Here is a 22230-nt window from a genome sequence, read left to right on the forward strand (position 1 = left end):
GCTCTGAGTTTACCTCTGTGTGCCAGTGGCTATTGGGGGTCAATTCTCCCAGCTGAATTGAACATTTCTGATTCATCCTAAAATTATTTTTGGTTGTTCTTTATACATATTCTGTTTTGTCAGACCCACAGAAAGAGCTTGTCTGTCCTTGAAAAATTACCTAAATTAAACTCTGGCAATAGAGGTGTCCATGAACAGTAAAATGGAAGATGAACAAGCAAATAAGTTACAGCAGAGCTTATACAGATCTATTTTCTCCTCAAGAAAGTTAAAAAACTGCTGCATACTCTGTTATTTGCACTTTTCTACTCACTTAACATAAAAGTAATGACATTTTCTACTCAATTCTGCACACTCTGAGTTAAAGCAGCAATGCCAGCTCTGAGCTTTCAGCTCAGGAGAGTAAAGCCACTCTTTGCCACCCCAGACAGAGGGACAGAAGTGTTCAGGGGTGCAGTTTGCACTTGCTGGGTTGCCTGTCCTGCTAGCAGAGAATGCACCACTCTCCCCCAGCTGGGAGTGCTGACACAGGTGGCACTGCCAAGCTCAGGTACTTAGAGAATATTTTCCCACCACTGCAAATATTTTCCAGAAAACACCACACTGGTGCAGTGAATACTTGATCAGCCAGGATCAGAATATTGGGAAGAAAATTCAAATCAACACCACTTAGGAATTTCTCTTGCCTTCAGCTTCCAGGAAATCTGGTTCTACTGCATGGCTGGAAGAGGAGCCCCGCACTCCACACAGCTCCATTGTAAGATCAGGAAAGAGCTGGGTGAGAGCTAAGGGTTTGCTTTGAACGGTTGAGTTTTTGACATTTCTCACCAGTTACCAACAGGCTGTTGGATTGGTGTGGCTATGCTAAACACAGGGGCAGGAAAAACAACTTTATCTTTGCTGTTGGAGCAGACATGGCCGGTCAGGCTGGGCTCACCTCAGAGCCACCTCCCTGCTGATGGCGCTGCTGGCACGGAGCTGAACCAACACCCCCAGCTGCCAAAACTCCCCTCCACAGCACCAGTAACATTTTCCACTAACAGCCTGTTTACCAAATGAGCTGTTGCACCCATCTACCAGCAACACTTTACATTTGTTCTTAGCAATATTTTTTTAATGTCGCTTGACTGAGTGACCTAAAACACGACCACAAAATGTGCACATGGATGCATTGTTAGAAAAGAGTCTAAAGAATTGAGGAAAATGAAATATTGTGCTATAAGCCAAAATGCAATCTTCACAGAGCTTCTTATTAAAATCTGAGAAGCAGCCTTTTTAGTACTCTTCCTTTTACTGATATATGGAGAAGTGCCCAGGATAGCAAATTAACTCCCCTTGGTTGTTTTTATCAAACAAGACACACGACATTTCTATCTGTGATGTTGTATGCGCTTATGAACACTTGGCCAAATTTAGCTCTGAAATAAATGTGTCATTACAACTAAAAATCATCAATCCTACCTGTCCAGAAAGGAATTTGTCCTTTTGTCCTTAAGGATGCATTTTGTTAGAAGGTCACATGCCTTCATGGAGCTGTGCTTGATCCCTACATGGGGGAAATAGGAAAAAACCCCAACTCTTGCTGACTACTGCATACAGCTGGCCAAACACTGAGATGTCTGATAAATCAATACCTGTTTATATTGAAACAAACCATGATATCTCCTAGATTTTTCTTCTTGAAGAGAAAATAATTTTTTACTAAAATAATTTTTTCCCCAAATTTATTTTTATTTTGTGGAATCAGGAGCAAGGAGTTGCTTGGGCATTTTTCATTTCCAATCTACAGGAAAGTTCTACCAAATGAATTCCCATTACGAAAGCAGCACAAATGAATAAATAAAAGTCACAAAACACAGTAAGAGAGCCCTCACTTAGCTGATCCAGTGTAGCTTCCTATAAAACCCACATACTATCTTGCATAGGTGAAAGAGATCAGCTTCAGTAAAATCAGCCTCATTACAACTTGCTGACAGCTCTAATGTGCTGTACATATGTTTTGTAGCACAGAAACTCAAACATTGCTGATGTGTCCACACTTCCATGTGCCATAGCGACACACAAGTCAATCATCCAGAGTCACTTCTGCCATCACAAACAAATCAGATGAAGTTTCATGACAAAGATATTTCTATGATAAATAATTGACACCCACAGAACACAAAATATTCCATCCTTTGTGTACAGACTTGAACTCTGCAGGTGCCCTTGATGAATTTCACAACTGCACTTAAACTGAGCAGAAAAGTTCTCATAACCAATGAAGATTTGCATGCCCACAAAATAAATATCAAGTGAGGTAAGACAGTGCTGAGATTTTACAGGGGCACAGTGGGACACATAAAAGGTTCTCTGCTTTCCCCTAGTCCCTGCTAATATCTACTTCCACAGTAACTCCTTAATCTCAATGTTTCACAAAATAAATATGGTTTAAGGAATTTTCAACATATAAATTGTAAGAGGAAGTCTTGAACATGCCATTAAGGTACTGTTTGGCCCTGCTGGCTCCATTATTTCTCCAGAAGAAGCAGATATATTGATAAAAGACTTCACTATTGCCAAGATGTCTCACCCTTTCTAGGATGCTGGTGGTACAATTACACAAAATGTGATTTGATGGCACCAGCAACAATAGAAAAAAGACATTTACTAATTTCATTTTGGGCTCCAAAACAAGCAGGTCTGGCTGTCAGAAATGCTGCATTTGGCAGCTCCCAGCCTCACAGTCACACACCCAGAGGATGCAAGGAGGCAGAGGGAGGCTTGCAGCTGTAACTGTGAATGAAACAAGACCCCAGCACCTCCCAGGCCGGGCAGAGAAGGAAGGGGCCAGCTCGTGGGGAACCTCTGGAGACAAATCGGCTCCTGTGAGGAGCAGGATGAGGGGCTGAGACACCTTATTCACCTCCTGGAGGGGATAACCTGGTCTGATCTGCCCAGCTCTGCAGCTGGTTCCAGTGCCCTGGTGCCAGCAGCATGTCAGGTAATTTACCTGCCTGTTTCTTACATTTCCCCATCTTCTGTTTTTTTTTTTTTCCCCCTTTTAAATCATTCTCTCAGCTTTCTGCTGCACCATCCTCACAAACAGCCCTGAGGAAAAGATCTCTTTGCAATGGGATTTTCTGCCCTGAGAGCTCACTATAAAGTTCCTCATCAGCCTGGCTCCATCGTGCCTGTGCCACTTCACATCACAGCTTAAACAATAGGAATAAATCAAGTAAATGAAAATATGCATCCTGAAGGCCTAATGCAAGTGATTTCATCCATTTTAAGAGTCACCAGCTATGATTTACCTTAGAACCTTGCTTCTGCCTTGAGGGTGCCTCTGAAGTACCCTGTGACTAATGCCCCTATTTTTAGTTTTGTAGCAGAAGCCAAGGAGAAATTAAAGAAATAAAATGGAAAAAATAATGAGAGCTCATTTCAGCTTATAATGGTATTTTCTCAGGTGACTAAACATTCATTTGACTTTTGGTAGTGTTGAATTTGTTCTCCATTAGGGCAAATATGATTTGGAGGCTAGCTTGACCTCTGAAGTGTAGAGCTTTCCTTTATCTTTATTGCTGGCTCCAGTTATTTATCAGGTCAGTGTGCCTGCCCAGGTTCCAGGAAAACAGAGCAAAGAAATGAAATTAGCACCAAAGACAAACACAGTTGGAGAAGCTGGCTGTTGACTCAGATGAGCAATTCCTTTCAGACTGTCACTAGCCTCAATACAAGATGAGATGCCTGTCAGAGTCCAGAATCTGTCATCTAAAGATTCATTTCACTGAATGATGGGAATAAGAAAAAGCTTTTTTTCTTTTTTATAAAAGAATCTAATCTGGAAGCATTTACAATATGCTTCACATATACTTGCTCCTTTTTGCATGGTCCTGCAGCATTCAACTTCCATAGAAGTCTTCATAAAAATCTAACAAATCCTAGGATACATATTTTTAGGAACTAAGATTGCTGTGAAAACCACATTTATTAATAAATTTCATGTAGAAGAAACAAATGTTCTTGAAACGCAAAGTCAACTCATACTCTGAAGGTGGACAGCTTATTCTGTCTGTTCATCTGTGAAAGAGAAAAAGAGGGACCTGTTTCAGATTCTCTGTGAGAAAATGACAGATTTTTCCAATTCAGATCAAAATATTTCTGTATGTGCCCAGCAGGTCTGAGGCCACACGTTGGGAATTGGCTGCATTAAGGTTTAAACACACCTTTTCTCCCAGCCTGCAGGCTCCCAGGAAGTCTGAACCAGCCATGGGGCAGAAGAGATTTTGCTAAGCAGAGCATTGCTAACTTATTTAGCAAAAAGTCATCCAGGACAAAGACCTTGCTCAAGCCTGTTTTGCTCAGAGTTTGTGCTATGAGGGGAGAGACTGGAGTGGGTTGGAAAGCTATTGGCAATCCTGCCTTGTCCCCTGAGAAACACCAAGCCAGATTCAACAGGACTAAGACGCTCTGTGATACAAACAAAAATGGTTTCCAGTTGTAAGGAAAAGAAAAAAAAAAAAAAAGAGCAGAGCCCAAGCTGGCTCTGTCAGTGGGAAGTGCTCCATTTAGCAAATTCAGTTCTTAGAAATGCAAAATGCAAACTATAATGCTCCCTGTTGGATAAACAGCACAACTGGCTACGTTTAACCAACCTATATGAAAAGTGAAATTTTTTCCTAGGAATATTTCTTGTAAAATTAAGGATTTTTGGTGGTTGTTTTTTCACAGATCACAACAGGAATTTCTGCACTAGTGAAAGGTGCCAAAAGCAGCTGCGGATAGTCAAATCCAATTTATTCCTCAGCATGAGCAGAGCAGCAGCAATGCAAGCCTCTGCAAACATGCTTTGAAAACGTCCTTGAAAGAGCCATTCCCAGAGGTGGCCAGGGAGTTGCAAGTCCCAGCTCCACAAACATCTGCCTCTCACAGGGCTTTGCCCACAAGAGTGTCAAACACAGCCTCTGCAGGGCACAGATGGGAGGGGATTCCTCACCAGGGAACAGGGAGAGGGTACAGCAGATTTCACCTGAAGGGGAACAAAGAAAAGGTGTTTTTCAGGCTCTATCCATCCAAATCTGCATGAGAAGGTCTCATGCAAGCCAGGCACTGCTGGTGGACCAAGGATCTGAGCTGCCACCAGGGTGACAAGCTGTTCCTCACTCACCTCATGGGGAGGAAGAAAAGAGGGGGCTTTGAGTGTGAAAGGTAGAAAATGAAGAACCATCTCCATTAACTGAGAATAGACTGTGTAAGGAATGATTTCTGGGTAGCCATGCCTCTCTCAGAACACATTATTTACCTGCTGGCCCTGCTGTTCAGCTCAGTGCCTCAATTAGATGTAGTGTTTTCCTCAATTTTTTTTTTTGAGACTATTCTTCCCTGTCAAACTTCTAACTCCACTCTGCTCCATCCTCAGCAAATCCCAGATCTGTCCTTTCTTCCAGCCCCACGAGCAGCAAAGGAAGGATGACAGTGACTCAGTGGAGTGTCCCTGTGCCCCAAACAGCCCCAGCTGTGCTGTGATCAATGGCAACACAGCTCCTTGGGCAAAGGGCTGCACAGGGGGTTGTAATTAATGCTGAAAGGATAAGGGGGATCAGCCTGACTGCTGCACCAAGGGCCAACACATGACAGAGCTCTGCTTGAGGTTCCCAATTAGATAGAAGAGAAATTAATTTTCTCAGAAACATCCTCTTTGGGATGACAGGAATGACCATAATGGCTATTTCAGCCTCTCCAAGCAGCACAGCAGGCCACAGAGCAGTAAATGAGAAGCAGAGGGTAAGATACCCTGCTCCAAGGGCAGACTGCAAGAGATCAGGACCTCAGCAAATCCTGCAACAGCAGTATTCACTTTTTTAATCCCTTTCACAGAACTGAGGATTCCTCCCATCAAGAATTCTTTTCTATGAAAACATTAATTTCTTGTCTTTAAAAAAAAAAAATTAGTCTGTGAAGGCAGCTATCCTGCTTTGGGTAGGATTTCAGCTTTTGATAGCTGCTCCTTCCGCTTATTTAACAATGTAAATTATAGTCACAGTGCCATGTCTTCATTCCACCAGTCAAAGGATTTTGCCTCCCACAATGAATTAGAAAATGCACATTAGGAAAAAGCTGGCAGACAGATTATTGTGATTATCTTAACAGCAGGTATTTAAAGCTCATTGTCACTAAAGCTCCTTGCCAATGCCCAGATTCTTTGCCACAGTGAAAGGTCTGGGATGCTGCCCTGACAGACATCACCTCCACTGGAGCTGCTCCTTGTTTGGGCTCAGTGAGGGCAGCTCAGCAGGGCTGAAGCAGTGCCACGGTGACATGGGCTGCTCACAGGGGGAGATGTGGCCTGCCATCTGCTCATCCTGCACTTTATGGTCTTGAAATTGCACTGTAAGAATTTCCTGGCTGTCATCCTGGAAGGAGATGCAAGCAGTGTGAGTTCAGCCAGCCAGCAAGGCAGAGGTGAGCAGAGCTTTCAGGCATTAAAGAGGAGAATTATTCAAGCATCAGGTGCTGGAAAGATTCTCTCATCTTACACATGGATAAAATGAGAGGAAAGGAAATATTTTCTGGCCTCCAGCTTCCTCCTCAACATTTGTTCACTTTGTACCATGTGAGGTGTTTCTGAAGAGGACACTCAGTGGACAGGGACTGGTCTGGATCCAGCCCAGGAAAAGCACAATGACAGAGTGAAATGACTTGAAAAGGGTTGAAATAAACAAGTTCCCATCACTCAAATATCTGGGGCTTTAAAACTCTGAAGCTGGAAAGCATATAACAAAGTACAAGGTGGTTAAGGACCAGCTTTGATCACAGGAATATCACCTTGCACCTGAGGTTTTGAATAAGAAAGCTGCACCCCAGCACATCTCCAGGGAAGGTGGGACACAGAGGGCCCTCGGGTTGGGGAGGGTGAGCTGGACAATGGCTGAGGCTGCTGAACACAAACACCAGGTCAGAAAGGCAGTGGGAAGGGCAGGACATGCAGGACTAATGCAAAGCAAGAGGCAGAGTTTGACTCCACACTGCACTGGCTGCAGACAGGAGGAGCTCCCAGCAGTGTTTAGCATTCCCAAGGGAGGGGGAATATGTCTGAAAGAGAAAACAGTGCTCAAAGACTGAGCACAGACAGACCAGGTTATGATTTTTGCCTTCTCTATTATTTTTCCTTATTGAACAGATTAACAGCAATTAGGAAAGCTCAAATGCTAAGGGTCAAAATTTTAAAAAGAGGCAAGAATAAAAAATTAGCCAACTTCCAGGGAAACACAGCGTTATTAACAGTACAGACAAAGCAAACATAGGATGCTGGCACAAGAGCCAGATCATTTGGGTTTCCTTTAGGTTTTGTAACTTCCTCTCTTCTCCAGCAGCAGGCAGGGCTCAGCCTGAGCTTCCTTGGGGGCTGCAGCACCTCACACCAGCCCTGTGCTCTGCTGGGAGGGAGCCAGGTGACAGCAAAGTTGGGTTTTAGGAGGGAGGAAGGGAAGGTGAGAGCTATAAGCCACTGGTGTGCAGTTCTGGGGCTGGGGCTGGATGTCCCCAGGTGCCACCACCCCCTCCTGCAGGTCCCCCAGCCAAGCAGTCACAATGGCAAATGCTGGCACCTGGTTCACTCCTGCCAAGGGAGACTCTCATTGCAGTCAAATTAAGAGAAAAGCACAGGGAGAGCTCCCAGGTTATTGCAGCTGGGACAGCTCGTTACCTTTCCTTGCAGAAATGTCAACACAAACAGGGTGAGCTATGAACTCAGGAGAGTTGCTGGTATTTGCTAGCTGGCTCCATCAAACTTCATGAGATGTGATAACAGACATGCCACACTGCCTCCCATCAGCCAGCTCCTCTCAGCCTCATCACAAGCAAAAATTATTACTGTTTTTAAAAATTTATGTATTTATCTATTTGTTTCTTCCTTTTTGGGAATCTGTCCAAAGAAACTGAAAGCAATTCTCCCTTTTCCCAAGCCCCAGATTAAGAGAGATCAGAAGCAATTAAGAATGCAGTATGAGAGGGACTCAGACACTACAGCACAGGAATCACTTGTCTTGAGTGTGATACACATTAAAAGTGTGAGGTGAAGGGAGAGTGCCCTGTGAGAGAGACAAGTTAGTCTGTTCTGTGAGATGCAGCAGTGAGAGAGGGTGATCTGCAGCACAGAACCCAGGGCAGCCCTTTTTCAGTCTCCTCAGGGCTGACCACCTCTGGCAGGCTCCAGGCATCAGGCCATACCCTAAGGGACATGCTGCTTTGTTCCAGGTCACCCTCCCCTGCAGTCCTTGTCAGGACAGTTGAGTGTGCTCCCATGTCAATGGCCAAGCAGCTTGTGACAGAACCTATTGTTTGAAATAACCCATTATTCCTGCATTCATTAATTTGGACACTTTAGCAGTAAAGTAAATTTACAGTGGGATGTAGCACAATATGTTTGTGCTTATATTTACAGAACATGCCATGGTGCATTTTTGTCTACCCAATAAATCACACAAACTGCTGCTGTGTCTCATGTACTCCAATATATTAAATGCAATAGTCTCTTTTATATTCTTCAGCACAGAGGAAGATCTCACACTGGCTATGGAGATTGCTCCTAATGTCATTGAAAGTCAGCAGCCAAAAATCCCTGAAGTGCTGAATGTCACTGGCAATATTATGGTACATGGACAGATGAACATGATGTCAAGCTCCATGTCTGCTCCAGAAGCTGGAAGAAAAGCACTGTGTGGAGAACAGAAGCCTGAGCAGGATGGTGGCTGTGCTGCAGAGGGATTCCTGGAGCTGCTCTCATGATAACTCTTACACCACAAATCCTCATTTCACAGCACTGCTAGATAGCCTCATTTCCTAAGGGATGATTCCTAGAAAACTATCTTATCAGCAGTGCAAAACTGGCTGCTCTGGAAAGCCACATTGCAGTTCTGAAGTCCTGGAGAGCCACAGCCAGTCAGACATGCCAGGCTCACCCAGGAAAGCCAGTGCAGCCCCCCACGGCACAGAGCCTCTGTGCTGGTCCCCTGGAGAGCCACTGCCACCCAGGGCATGCCAGGCTCACCCAGGAAAGCCAGTGCAGCCTCCCATGGCACAGAGCCTCTGTGCTGGTCCCCTGCCCCTTGGAAACACCTGGTGACCGCCAGAGAAACCAGAACTGGAACATCAGCTCTCCCCTCCCAGAGCCCATCAGGGCACTTCCATCATAGGGATGGGGACACCCTTCACTCCCTGGGGAGGTGTCTGGAGCCAGCAGCCCAGGGATGGGGCACTCCTTCACTCCCTGGGGAGGTGTCTGGAGCCAGCAGCCCAGGGATGGGGCACTCCTTCACTCCCTGGGGAGGTGTCTGGAGCCAGCAGCCCAGGGATGGGGCACTCCTTCACTCCCTGGGGAGGTGTCTGGAGCCAGCAGCCCAGGGATGGGGCACTCCTTCACTGCCTGGGGAGGTGTCCGGGGCCAGCAGCAGCAGCCCCAGCGCTGGGCAGAGGGGACAGCGCTGCGGGACTGGAGCCTTTCCCACGGGATCCCTGTCAAACACGGGCCACGCTGCCCCAGCCTGACCACGGGGCTCTGGCAGCAGAGATTAAGGTCACAAAAGGTCCCCCTGCCATTGACAGCAGATCTGGCCAGGAGAGATGCAAAGGCCGAGCACGGAGCCCTTCCCGGCTGTGCCACACCGCAGGTGTGACAGTGCCACCTGCTGACCCTGCCCCGGGCAGAGGGACGCTGCTCCCCAATTCCAGAGCTTCCCAGCACAGACAGGGCGATGCTCCTCCCTGCACCCAGCCAGGGACAGCTCGGGAGCAGCAATCTTTGGGGTTCACTAATTGTTACTCCAGATGCAGCACAAATCAGTCAGCAAGGCTCAGCTGTGGGGACAGGCTGACAGACACAGATATGTCCCCATGCCTTTAAAAGCCACTATAACATGCAATAGTCTTAGCTTATTTAAATGAACGGAGGCAGAATGAACTAATTGTTGATGGCAGTGCAGGTGGCCTGGGAGCTGCACTAACCTAGGACAGGCAAGGCTTTACAAAGTGAGCACTGTGACACGTGCCAACGAGCTGGTCTGAAGGTTTAGACAAAGTGAGCACTGTGACACGTGCCAACGAGCTGGTCTGAAGGTTTAGACAAAGTGAGCACTGTGACACGTGCCACCGAGCTGGTCTGAAGGTTTAGACAAAGTGAGCACTGTGACACGTGCCACCGAGCTGGTTTGGATGGGGACAGGGGCAGGAGAGCAGCAAAGCAGCAGCAGCAGTGTGAATGCCAGCACTCCCATCCTCACCAGCAGTGCTGCCTCTGTGTGAACAGCCCATCCTGAGCCCAGCAGGCTGCAGTGGGGCCACATGCAGCTCCTTGTGAGAGGAAGAGTGCTGTGAAACTAAATTTAGAGTGCAGCAGAGAAAATGGTCACACCAGCCTTCATACCAAGTTAGGCAACAGAACCTCCACAGGCAGAAAGCAGCACAGTGCAATAAAGGAAAAAGTGGTGTCTCCTCTTTAACATCCTGTGGTGTTTGCAAACCCCAGAGGTGAAGGAATGCAGATGGTGCTCTCTGACAGCTGCCTGCAAGGAGCATGGAGGAGCTGAGGCTGCAGCAGGGGCAGAAAGGGCTGCCAGCATCACAGCTCTGAGCCCAGCCCTTTTCAGCTGCTGGCACAGCTGGTGACATTTGCTGTTAGGCTCCCATTAATTTTTTCAGCTCCTCTAACATTCACTAGCTGGACAGGCTGGGTGGTGTTGGAGTGCTCTGCCACAGCAGCACCACCAGACACAGGCTACGTGGCCAGGCTGTCCTGGCTGCCCATCCTGAGGCTGCCTCTTCCTCAGCTCCCAGCCACACAGCACTTCCCATTTGCTCTTTTCCCCTCCTCCACAAAAGAATAAATGTCCATGTTTTTTTCTCTCCTCTTCTAATACTTTGGAGTTTTAAAATTATCTCTTGCCAGAGGCTAATCCCACCCTGCTAAAACCCCAGTGCATGGGCTCTTTTCACAGGCAGCCACCTGCCCTCTGCAAATACCCACCTGAAGGCAGGTTCTAAACACCACACCCCTCTATTCTTTGGGCTCAGTCCCTCAAGTTAATCAAAACTCAGGTCACAACCTGACATCTCAGTTTTAAAGCACAGATTAAAAGCGAGTTTTGAGTCCTATCCTGTGCTACCTACACTTCACACTGACTGGGGAACCTTAGTCCATGTATTAGCAACTCAAGAAATTAAGAAATTATGAATTCCACTTGCACATAATGAACTGTTTGTTCTGGTCAGACTGGGAATTACTTAGAGAAGAAACTCGCAATTTGCTGCAATGAATTTTTCGAGAATTTAGCAATCTGCTCACAGGCCATTTTCAGACAGAACAAAGGAGGAACACATCCAACTTAATAATTGCAAATTAATTTCTCATGTGTAACAGAAGGACTTTCCACTGAGCTGTACCTCCTTTGCAGAAGTTTCAGAACACTGCACACAGCAATGCAGAAGCACAACTACACTGTCAGAAAGGAGAATCTTGCTCTGCTATACAAACTGAAAACAATGAACCAAAGCTAGGCGCTAAAAGTAGCTAAAATACCCAAAGAAAACAGAAACTGAAAATTGTGACTTTCAGATAATGAGAGCTCAAAAGTTTTGTGGGGGAAACATTTCTCATCCTGCAAGGGGAAAAAAAAAAGAAAAAAAGGACAAAAAAAAAAGACATTACCCCTTCCATAGTTAATCAAAAAAGTCAGGTCAAGACTCCAACATTTTCACAGACAAACAAACAACACCAAGAAGCTTTGAGGAGTGTCATCAACTATCCTAAATGCTCTATTGCAGAATCAAACGGATTTGCCAAACATATTTTATTAAGAAATTTTTGAATCCCATTTCTGCAGTTTCAGACAGTCCCCAGCAAAATCTGGTTTGGGAAACTCGCAGGAACCAGTACTTCCCTGTGACCTCCCTTTCTGAAAAACACCAGAGTGCTTTTCACTCTAATGTAAAACATCAGAGCTCCTGCTTTAATTCCAGAGAATTAGAACAATCAGAAGCACCCAGCTAATAAAACTGAGCTGGATGCACAGGGTGAGCATGGCCAGAGCTCTCTGACCCTCTTGGGACAGGGGGGGACAGCAGCCCAGGGGGCCCTGAGGAGCAGAAGAAGCCCAGGTGTGCTCAGAGAGCAGCCAGCCCAGCCCTCCCTGCAGAAGGTGCCCGGCAGGCTCAGGCCACCATGGCCAGGACAGCCCTGCACAGGCAGCACCCAGCCCAAGGCCTCTCAGCTGAGCAGTGAAGCCCAGGAAAGGCTTTGCTTTCTGCAGGACACTGAGGTTAAAGAGGAGTAGCTGTGTCTGTGTTCCTGGGCCAGCCCAGGCTGATGGCTGCATGTCCCTGAGATCCAGAGCTCTGTGTCAGAGTGCAGGTGACAGCAGCTGCTGCTTACAGCCACCAACAACAGCCTTACAACTCCAGCAAAGGCTCACACAAAGTGAGGCCTTGGGGCTACAGCTGAATCCCCTTTCCAAGAGATGCAGGTACAGTAACAGCTGTGCTCCCCACTACTGAAACCTGATTTCTCAGCTCTGTGCTGAGCACTCTGCCACAGGCAGTGACTCAAACCTGACTCAGTGCATTTTGGTTCCTAGCTTTGATGGACACTTGGATGTGTCTGTTGTCCCTCCTGGAGGAAAGAGGTTTGTTTTCCTCTGTGTCACCAAGGTCTCCTCACCTTCCAATGTGAGAATGCCAAGGTGGTGCTGAGAGGCTTCACACAGAGAGGTGACAGCACAGCACACAAGGACACAGCCAGAGGGGTTCCACCCCTTTGAAGTAACACCACCAGACAGCTCAGCTTCACTCAGGCAGCTGGGAGCAGTAGGGCCCAAAATGTGTATCAGTATCCTCTGCTCACACCAGTCAAAATCTGAGACCTCTGGTGTCAGGCATAAAATAGAGCTTGCATGGTAATGTACTGATCTAAAACACACCCTTATATTTAACTTAGCTTTCAAAAATGCTCAGCTAGAATATCCTGTCAAAGGATAAAGCAAAGTTGGAATTTCAGAAGAGGCTGTTCAGTTGTTTTAATCATCTACTCCAGTTCTAAGTTCCTATTGTATAAATAACATGTATTTTAATCATGTCACATAAATTAACTCCACATACAAAAGTGAAATCAAATACTTAATTAAGGTTTGTGTGATAGAAATATCCTCATCTAAATGAGCTCAAAGGAAAGCACTCTTAAGACTCAAAAATCATTTTCATTCTTTATCTCAGCACAGAGAGAACAGATTTGAATTGAGGGAGGTTGGGGATGTGCTGCTCCAGCAGTTCAGGGTGTCCCCAGTGCTTTGCACAGAAGCACTGAACCTTCTGGCCCTGGCTGCCCTCAGTTCCTCTCCTGCTCCTTCTCCAGCCTTCCCCCACACCCTGCTGTGCTGAAACTGCTGCACCAGGCTCTCCTCCCACCAGTGATGATGCCCCAAGCCCTGCTGGAGAACAACTGAGAAACACCTTTAATGTCCCTTATCTCCTTGCTGGGGTCAGGCATGCCAGGGCCCTGCTCACTGAGGTCTGGGCTGTGTCCCCTGGGACACCCTGCACCTTTCCCCACAGCTGCAGCTGCCTGGATCCACACCCAGCTCTGCTCCCCTCCCTGCCACAGGTGTCAGAGACCCCAAAGCACTTGGTGATTAATAACACAGCATTTAATAACACAGCATTTAGTCCTTGTCCCAGCAAAAATCCCACACCATCTGCAGCCCTGAAAATACCTTGCAAAAGCTTTATCATCATCACCTCAGTATTCCCAGCTCAGTGAGAAACCCAGTGTTCTTCCAAAAAGCCAGCACAGGATTTTCTTGGAACAAAAGAACAGGTGACATCAGTAGCCCAAGAACTTCCACAGATTTTTTTAAAAACCCTCAGATTTCAGAACAGTTCTGGCTCTCAAAACATCTGCCTTACAAAGGTGATTTTTGTGGCTACTTAAAAGCAGAGCAAACGCCAATTGTCACACAATCAGCACAGCCAATTGAATTAGAGAAGCATATTTATGCACCTAACAAGTTGAATCTGAATCTGCACCTAACAAGTTTGAACCTGCTGGGAGCAATTTGAAAAGACTAATGAGACTTTTCCCATCAGCAGATGGGTATATTCTCCTTTAAAGGTTTATGAGCATGTCATTTCATTTCACTACAGCTTTTGCAAAATCATTAATGAACTTGTGAAAACAATTAGAGAGATAAAAGGCCAAGAAATTTATGTGTTAGCCTGAAACCTCTGATAATTCAGAGTAGGCTAGGCAGAGGAGAATGCACTGCTTTGAAAGCATCAGACAGAAGATCCTGGTGCCTTATGCCTTTTAAAATTATCATTCCTAGTTTTGCTCTTGATAATATTTAAGTGGAAAAATATCTTTTTAGAAATTGATCTTGGAGACTCTGTTGCTTATTAGAACAAGAGGATCAGCAGAACAATCTCATTAGGGTGAGCAGAAAGACATGACTGTCAGGCCATATAAAACACACCTCATTAATATCTGCATGAACTGAATGGCAGAGCCATGAATGCTATAAAGACTGCATCTGCCTTTGATCTTTTGAAGCTACCTTTGAATAAGTCCCAACCAACTACAGATTGCAGAAGAAAAGCAAATGTTCAAAGGGAGAAAGGACCCAGAATCACAGACTCAATGCCACAGCAGTCTTTTCTCACTCTGGGCATGCATGGATTACTTTAGCAAATGAGCCCACCAAATGCTGTAACCAGTGAATACACTGAGTACTTTCCCTTGCAAAGGCATTTTCTCTTCTTTGCCAGGCCTACAGGAGCAGACGTGGAGAAAGCCCCATTCTGCTTTAGAACACCACATTCTCCCTGTGAGCCACTCCAGCTCCCCAGCAGCACAAATACCCCCAGGGATGTCTGTGTCTGCCAGGGCTCTGGGCACCAACACACCTGGGCCAGGGCTAGGGCTGGACAGCCCAGGGTGTGTCACCAGAGCAGCACATGTCACAGCTGAGATGGCCACAATACACAGGACAGAACCATACAAGTTCAGAAGGCTTTTAGTATTCCCCCAAACACAGAAACACCTTACCTCATCAGAAGGCCTCAGGCATCTGCCCACACAGAGTAACATCCCTTCAGAAGGCTGTAAGCATCTGCCCTTCCTGTCCTTCAGCCCAACCTTTTATACCCTCCTGTTGATGCCCTGCACCTGTGTGCCCCTCCTGTTGATGCCCTGCACCTGTGTGCCCCTCATGGCTCATGCCCTGCACCTGTGTGCCCCTCATGGCTCATGCCCTGCACCTGTGTGCCCTCTGCTCCCTTTGGTCAGTGATTACACACCTGGGCACTCCATGGCTCGTTGCTGCCAATGCTGATCCCCTGCTTCTCACAGCTGTGCCCATTGGGGATGAGGTTCAGCGACAGCCCCACTCCCAATTACTTCAAACTGTGTGCCTGCAGCCACCAGGGCAGCCCAGGGTGCTGCCACCAGGGCAGGACTGAGCTGCAGACCGGTGTCCCACCTCCCTCCAGCTGTCAAACTGCTCCCCTGCTTCCCCAGTGACCTCCTGGGCAGCCCTCAGCCCATCTGCTGCAGCACAGACAGGACCTGCTCTTCAGCTCGGTGCCCGTGCTCCCCTGATAGCAGAAACCTCTTCTCTGTCTCCATTTGTAAGGAATAACCAATAAATTGTAGAGAGACTGCTCTGGGGACCAAAAAGAAAGCGATGACCAGCTTCCTAAAGTGACAAGCAAGCTACAATTTTTCTCTTCTGTACATAAAGACTGTTGTATTCTCAGCCCTGTGCAACTGAGGCTGTGCCTTGGCATTCACCATCATTCCTGCAAGTGGTTTCTCTTCTTCACTGGCTCCTCTCAGGCATACAATTGCTAATTCAGAAAATGGAGACTGCAAGCTTCACTTCTTCCCCTTTCCCTTGGAATCACCACAAGTTTGGCCAGCTATGTGGCAGAAAATATACCTAAATACAGGTCAAAAACCGACATTGATTCTGGGTGATTTACTGGTTAAGCTTGAAGACAAACTCCAGTAGAAACTCGCTGTCTCTGGCAAAGTCTGAAAATTTAATCCCTTCCCCTGTGCTCATTAATGACCTGGAACTGGCACATGGGATCCCAGCAGTCTGTCCCATCCCAGCCTCAGGGCTTAGGTAATGTCTGAAAAGCATCTGCTCCACAGGAAGGGGAGTGTTCCCAGTGTGGTTTCAGTGCTTAGGTGACTATGTCACTTGCAGAAATGGAGCTTGGCTGCCTCTGTGATGCCATCATTTATAAGTGGTTTAACCTACGTGCTGGGCTCTCTTTCCCAGTAGCTGTGGACAATTCTAGCCTGAGTCCAGAGTCCCAAAGCTCTGGACAAGCACACTGAGCTCCTGGCTGGGAGTCAATCATCTTGGAGCAAGAGAACGAGTACAAATGGCTCAGAGTCAACACACAGGGATAGAAAAAAGTAGGACATTTTACCATCCCCTACACTCACACAAACTGGACTGCACTAAGCAGGATTGGTCCACAGCCCAGAAAAAGTACTGGAAATATTGGCAATGACTCCAGTGATTTTAAATCACTTTGGTGGTGAGTGAGAAACTCTAGCTGGGATCTCCAGCCCCGAGGATCCACCTCTAGGAAGAGCTGCATTATATCTTCTGCTGCATCCTGCACAGACCACCCTTGTGCACACAGCTGACACTGCAGTCCCTGCTGCCACTCTGTAAATCTGCAGGCTCCAATGCTTGCTCCACACATCAGAATCTGGCCCAGCCTCTGTGTCTGGCAGGGAAATTTGCATTCAAAGGTTCTCCACACTAGTCATTTCTTCCTTTCTCAACATGCTCCAGTCTTCTAATTGCCTTGTTTGGATTCTCCTCTCATGCCTCAAATCTTCCTGATGGGAATAAAATACACAGTAGATGACAATTTTCAAGTAATTTTCATGTCATGTCTGATAGCTGTGGTAGGAAGGTTATTGATACTGTTATTAATTCTTTCATTTCAATTTCCCCTATACATTTCTGCCCCCAGCAAACCCTCAGTATAAAATGATTTCCTGAACTGTTTCCAGCCTGTTCCTGATGTTGCTCTCAGAATGATCTGGAGACAGATAATACAGCTGTCATTTCTCAAGGCTCCACTGCCATGCTTTGATAAAACCCAAATTGTGGTTTTGATGGTGCCAGACTTTACTTTTATTAAGCTGTCTCTGCCAAGGATGGTTTTCCCTTTACAAATTCTGGGCTGACACAGGGTTTCCATGCTCTCCACAACATTTAATGTCCCATCTCTGCCCAATTCTCTGCCTTTTTTTTATTATTTTTTCTTAATCTGACTGCCATTATAGCAGCAGACTCAAATGAGAAAATCAGCACAGCCACAAGGAGCAATCACTTTGTTTGTCCTCAAGCAGGGTGTCAAGGACAAATATTTACATTTAAACAGGAAAATAAAAGCTTTGTAAAAAAAGAAGATGCCCTGCATTCTGGTTTGGATTTCTGTACCTTTTCTTCCTGCTGAAAGATCTCACATTCCCTCCTAAATCTCACAAGTCCCTCCTAAATCTGAGAAATCAGAAGCAATGCATATGGCCAAGAACTGCATTGAAATCCCAGCAGCTTTAGTGAGACTCAGACACTGCAGACAGTGGAGGTGTAGAACAGGTGGGAGGAACAAGACCTACATTTCATCCCAGCTCTGTTTGATAACTTCAGACATTTACTATTCTCATCTGCCAACTGGGTCTTGCAGGACATACCTGGCCTTCTCCAGGCCCCCTGGATTTTGCTCATGTGGACTACACTGGAAAGGGGGCAGACACATCAATTTAACCTTTACTTAAACATCAGCTCCTGGGTATGCTACCCACCTGCTGAGAGTTTCCAAGAGGCTCACAAACTCTTGCCGTAGGTTGCCAAATAAAAGAGAGTTTTTAGCAAAGGAAAATTATTCACCAAAAGCACAGGTGGCTCCCCTGACCCCAGCACAGCCTGCCCACAGCAGATTTGCTTTGAGCCACACTCTGCAGCTCTTCCCTGGAGGTGCCTGTAAAACCTCTCACACCCAAACCCCACCCCAGCAGTGCCCTCGTGCTCCATGGTGGGTCTCAGACACAGCTTCTCCTCCTCACTCCCATCCCACCTTTCCCCCAAAGCCCAGCCAAAGGACAGAGAGAAGCTCCTGTTCCCCCTTTGCTGAAACCTCTCCAAGCACTAATGAGTGAAGCACGTGACAGATTGCAGGTCCCTCCAGCCATGCCAGCACTCTCTCCTTCCTTGGGACTCTCTCAGTAGGTGCACTCTCTGGAAGTGGCTGTGGTCCCAGGGATGATGGGCTTTGCTGTCTTTCCTCATAAAAGGGTCATCTCCCAAAGGTCATATTCCAGCCAAAAGCCCCCCAGAATGACAGCCCAGCACAGAGAGGCGATGTCCCCTGCCAGCAGCACACAGCCTGTGAGCTGAGCACACCTGCAAGTCTGCCCCAGCTCTGCACTGAAAGCAAAAGGCTGGGACTCTGCCCTGGCACAAGGGAGGACAGACAGACACAGCCATCTGTGCCATGTGTTGCTAGACCACTTAGATCATCCCCAAAATGTGCCTGCATCATGGAACTGGCTCATTTTCCCAAACACTGAGGCAGTGTCTGCACTGGGAAGTGCTTCCCAAGTGCACTGCTAGGGCACCCAGCACAAGTGTGTACTCCAAATAGCAAGACCAGAGTTGCCTTCGATGCAAGGGTCAGGCAACACAGTTCACTTCAAATTCTTCCCTTCCAAGCTCTTTAGACACCTGAAAGAGCCAGAAAAAAAGGGGGGACAATATTGCTTGTTCAACTGTTTTTCCATGCATTACACATACTTAGATCCACGAGACTGCCCCAACTAGATAAGCAGCTGAGCCACATTTACACTTTCTCCTAAATCACTGATTTCCCATTAACTGCTTTAGGATGGCAAGAACATCAGGTTAAGAAGCAGTAATTTTCCATCATGAAGAGATGAGGTCATATCTGCCTATTCTGCTTTAGATTTTCCAGTGCAGGAGTGAGCTGTTGCTTTTTATGCATTGCCTTTCAAGCATACTGTAAGTTGTTTTCTAACGAGCTGGAACATCCTGCTTGATGACATCTCTGTTTAAATTGTTATTTTCCTCCAGCTGGGTCAGGGCTTTCTGACTGACACAATGAGAAAAGCACACACATTTTCCATTATTTATACATTGCAAAGGCTTGAGTGTCCACACTGGCAGATGCAGCACTCTGGCATCCACCCTTCTTCCAACCAGTTGCTTCCCCTTCCTACCCAACAAGGGGATAGTCCCCTTTCTCCCTTCAGCTTCAGGAGGGCAGAACCAGTCATGGTTCTTGCACATGATGATGTGGGTCATTTTCCTGTGTGGCCCACTATTGTATTTGCTGGGAAATGCCCTGACAAAGGCAGGAATGATGAATCTGACTCCATGTTTTCAGAAGGCTAATTTATTACTTTATAATGTTATATTATATTAAAGAATACTATACTATATTATACTAAATACAGTATACTATACTATACTATATTTATATAATATAATAGAATAAAGAATTTCTAATTCTATTATAAAGAATACAGAAAGGATACTTACTAAAATGCTAAAAAGATAGTAATGAAACCTCGTGAGTCTTTCCAGAGTCTTGACACAGCTGGGCCCTGATTGGCCAGAGAGTCAAAACAATTCATACCAGAATCCAATGAAACAATCACCTGTGGGTAAACAATCTCCAAACACATTCCACATGAGCAAAACACAGCAGAAGCAAATGAGATAAGAATTGTTTTCTTTTTCCCTGAGGCTTCTCATCCTCCCAGGAGAAAAATCCTGGGTGAAGGGATTTTTCAGAGAATGTGAGTGCCACAGCCCAGCACACAGTGTGACAAAGCAGCCCAGTCTGGCCCTGGGCAGCAGCAGCAGCACGTGCAGCAGGTACCCTGCACAAAAGCGTCTGTGCCAAGCAGCCACCAGCGTGTGACACAGCCAGGCTGCTGCCAGCTGAGCTCACCTGTCACAGCTCTCAGATCCTCAGCCAGCCCTTGGCCAATTTGCAGTTATTTGCTTTCACAGTGTCTCTTGCTTGACAACAAACCTACCCCTGCTGCAGGGTTTCACAAACAGCCATGCAGGGCTTTTACCTTCAAAGGAAATTCCCACTGAGGCCACTGCTTCCACTCCACTGCTCTTCCTCCACTGGCACCAGGTGTCCACCCTCCCCAGCAGGCACAGAGCAGCAGATGTGTGCCAGAGCACATTGCACAATTTGTTAGATCAAGGCTAGAAAAAGCAGTAATAAGCCTGTCTCACGGATAAGCAGACCTGTTTAATTACAGGTGTGCTCTGACAGGGAGGATTTGCCATTCAAGCCCTTCATGGCACACTCCCAAAAATAGATGAGGACCCCAAAAACATCAACAAATATATCCTCACATCACCCCTGCTGGGTGAAGCAAAATCCATTTTCCAGAGAGGAGCATGAAATGGGGTGTGTGCCTACAGAAATCCATGGCACACAGAATCCACCATCTCTGATGTCACAGCAGCAGAGCCCCTTGTTTGGAAGTGAGGCCTCCCATCGCAGCTGGGCAGCACATTTAACCCATGGGCAATATTCTACCTAAAATGTCACACTGTTTTATTAAGGTGTTGCTGTTGTGGTTGATTTATCAGGAGAAAAAACAGAATAGAGGTGATTCCTGCCTTCTTTCCACCCTCCTGGCCTGCCCTCAGATTATTCAGTAGTTTGATGGCAGAATGCAAAATCCTTTCTCAGCCACTCTCCTCAGAGAGACTGTTCTTGCTTTACACTGGTTATACCAAAGATGGCAAAAAATGTCAACAGCATGGTAAAGATGTCTCTGTCAAATTGCACCAAGGGAATTTTAAGGTTCAACATTAGAAAAAATCTCTTCACTGAAAGAGTTGTCAAGCATTGGAACAGGATGCCCACGAAAATGGCGCAGTCACCATCCTGGATTATTTAAAAGATGTGTGGGAGATATGGTTTAATGGCAGTGCTGGGTTAATGGCTGGACTCAATTATCTTAAAGATTCTGTCCAATTATCTAGAAGATTCTATTACTCTAAAATTCTGTCCCAACAAACTGCAGGGAAGTTCTGACTTTCAAACCCAGAGACCTGTGAGAAGGCAGTGGAGCCACCATCACTCAAGCAATGTAGATTTTATCTGCTCTGCAATTCCCACTGTCCATCCCAGGCACAGCAGAGCAAAATGTCATCTAGAAATGGGATATCTTGGAAAAGGGATAACAGCACAATTACATTAAACACCCAAAAAATCCTGCAGGGAATGTGGAGCCTGAACAGGAGCAAGTACTCCAAGGCTCTGAAAGGTGCACACAGAACAGCAAGGCACAGGTCAGCAAGAATTTGATCTCCTCTCACCCTGACTTTGATGAGGTGCTCAAAAAAATGGCAAAATTGGAATTTGGGTCTAGTTGAAAGTCAAAGGACAGCTATAAGGTAGAGCAGTGCTTCAGCTGGTATTTAGGGGCTGGATTGTGCTCCCTTTCTTAAATCAGAGAGCAAAGAGCTCAACAAATGCACTCCTGGACACCCTGCTCATGGCCAGACATTATTTGGTGGCCACTGCCACCTCGTGGCACTGTCACCTGCAGAGGGGCCCGAGTAAAGGCTCCTCCACCCTGTCACTCAGCCATGAACAACACAGCAAAAACAAAGGAGTTCTCTGGACTGCACAGTGGCATAGAAGCAAGAAGAGACCAGACTGTGTAGTTTTCCCCAGCTGGAACATCCTTGCAAAACATCCTCTGCCTAATTCCAGGCCAGTTTATTCAGGCCAGGACCTTGATGCCTGCCCCTGTCAAGACATTTTTACCAGTACAACAGAACAAAGCAGGTTCTGCTGCCCTAAAAGCACAATTGTAACTAAGATTTTTTTACATGTGGTACAGTTGCCCTTTAAAAAAGGGAAATCTAACATTTACAAGAAGAATAAGGCCTGGAGAGACACGAAATTTTCAGTCCTGATGCATGCTGAGAAAATGCAACACCTGTACTACTAGAGAACTTTTTCAGGGTGTATTGGGCAGCATCTCCTGCAGATAAGGTGCTGTTGGCATTGTCCCAGCTGTCTCAGAAGCTCACTCAGCACATATCTGGTAGGAGCTGATGCAGAGCACTGTTTTCATGGTCTACACACAGTCCTTTGGGCAAGAGTCACCACAGG

Source organism: Molothrus aeneus, chromosome 16, assembly GCF_037042795.1.
Source record: "Molothrus aeneus isolate 106 chromosome 16, BPBGC_Maene_1.0, whole genome shotgun sequence".
NCBI classification, from domain to species: domain Eukaryota; kingdom Metazoa; phylum Chordata; class Aves; order Passeriformes; family Icteridae; genus Molothrus; species Molothrus aeneus.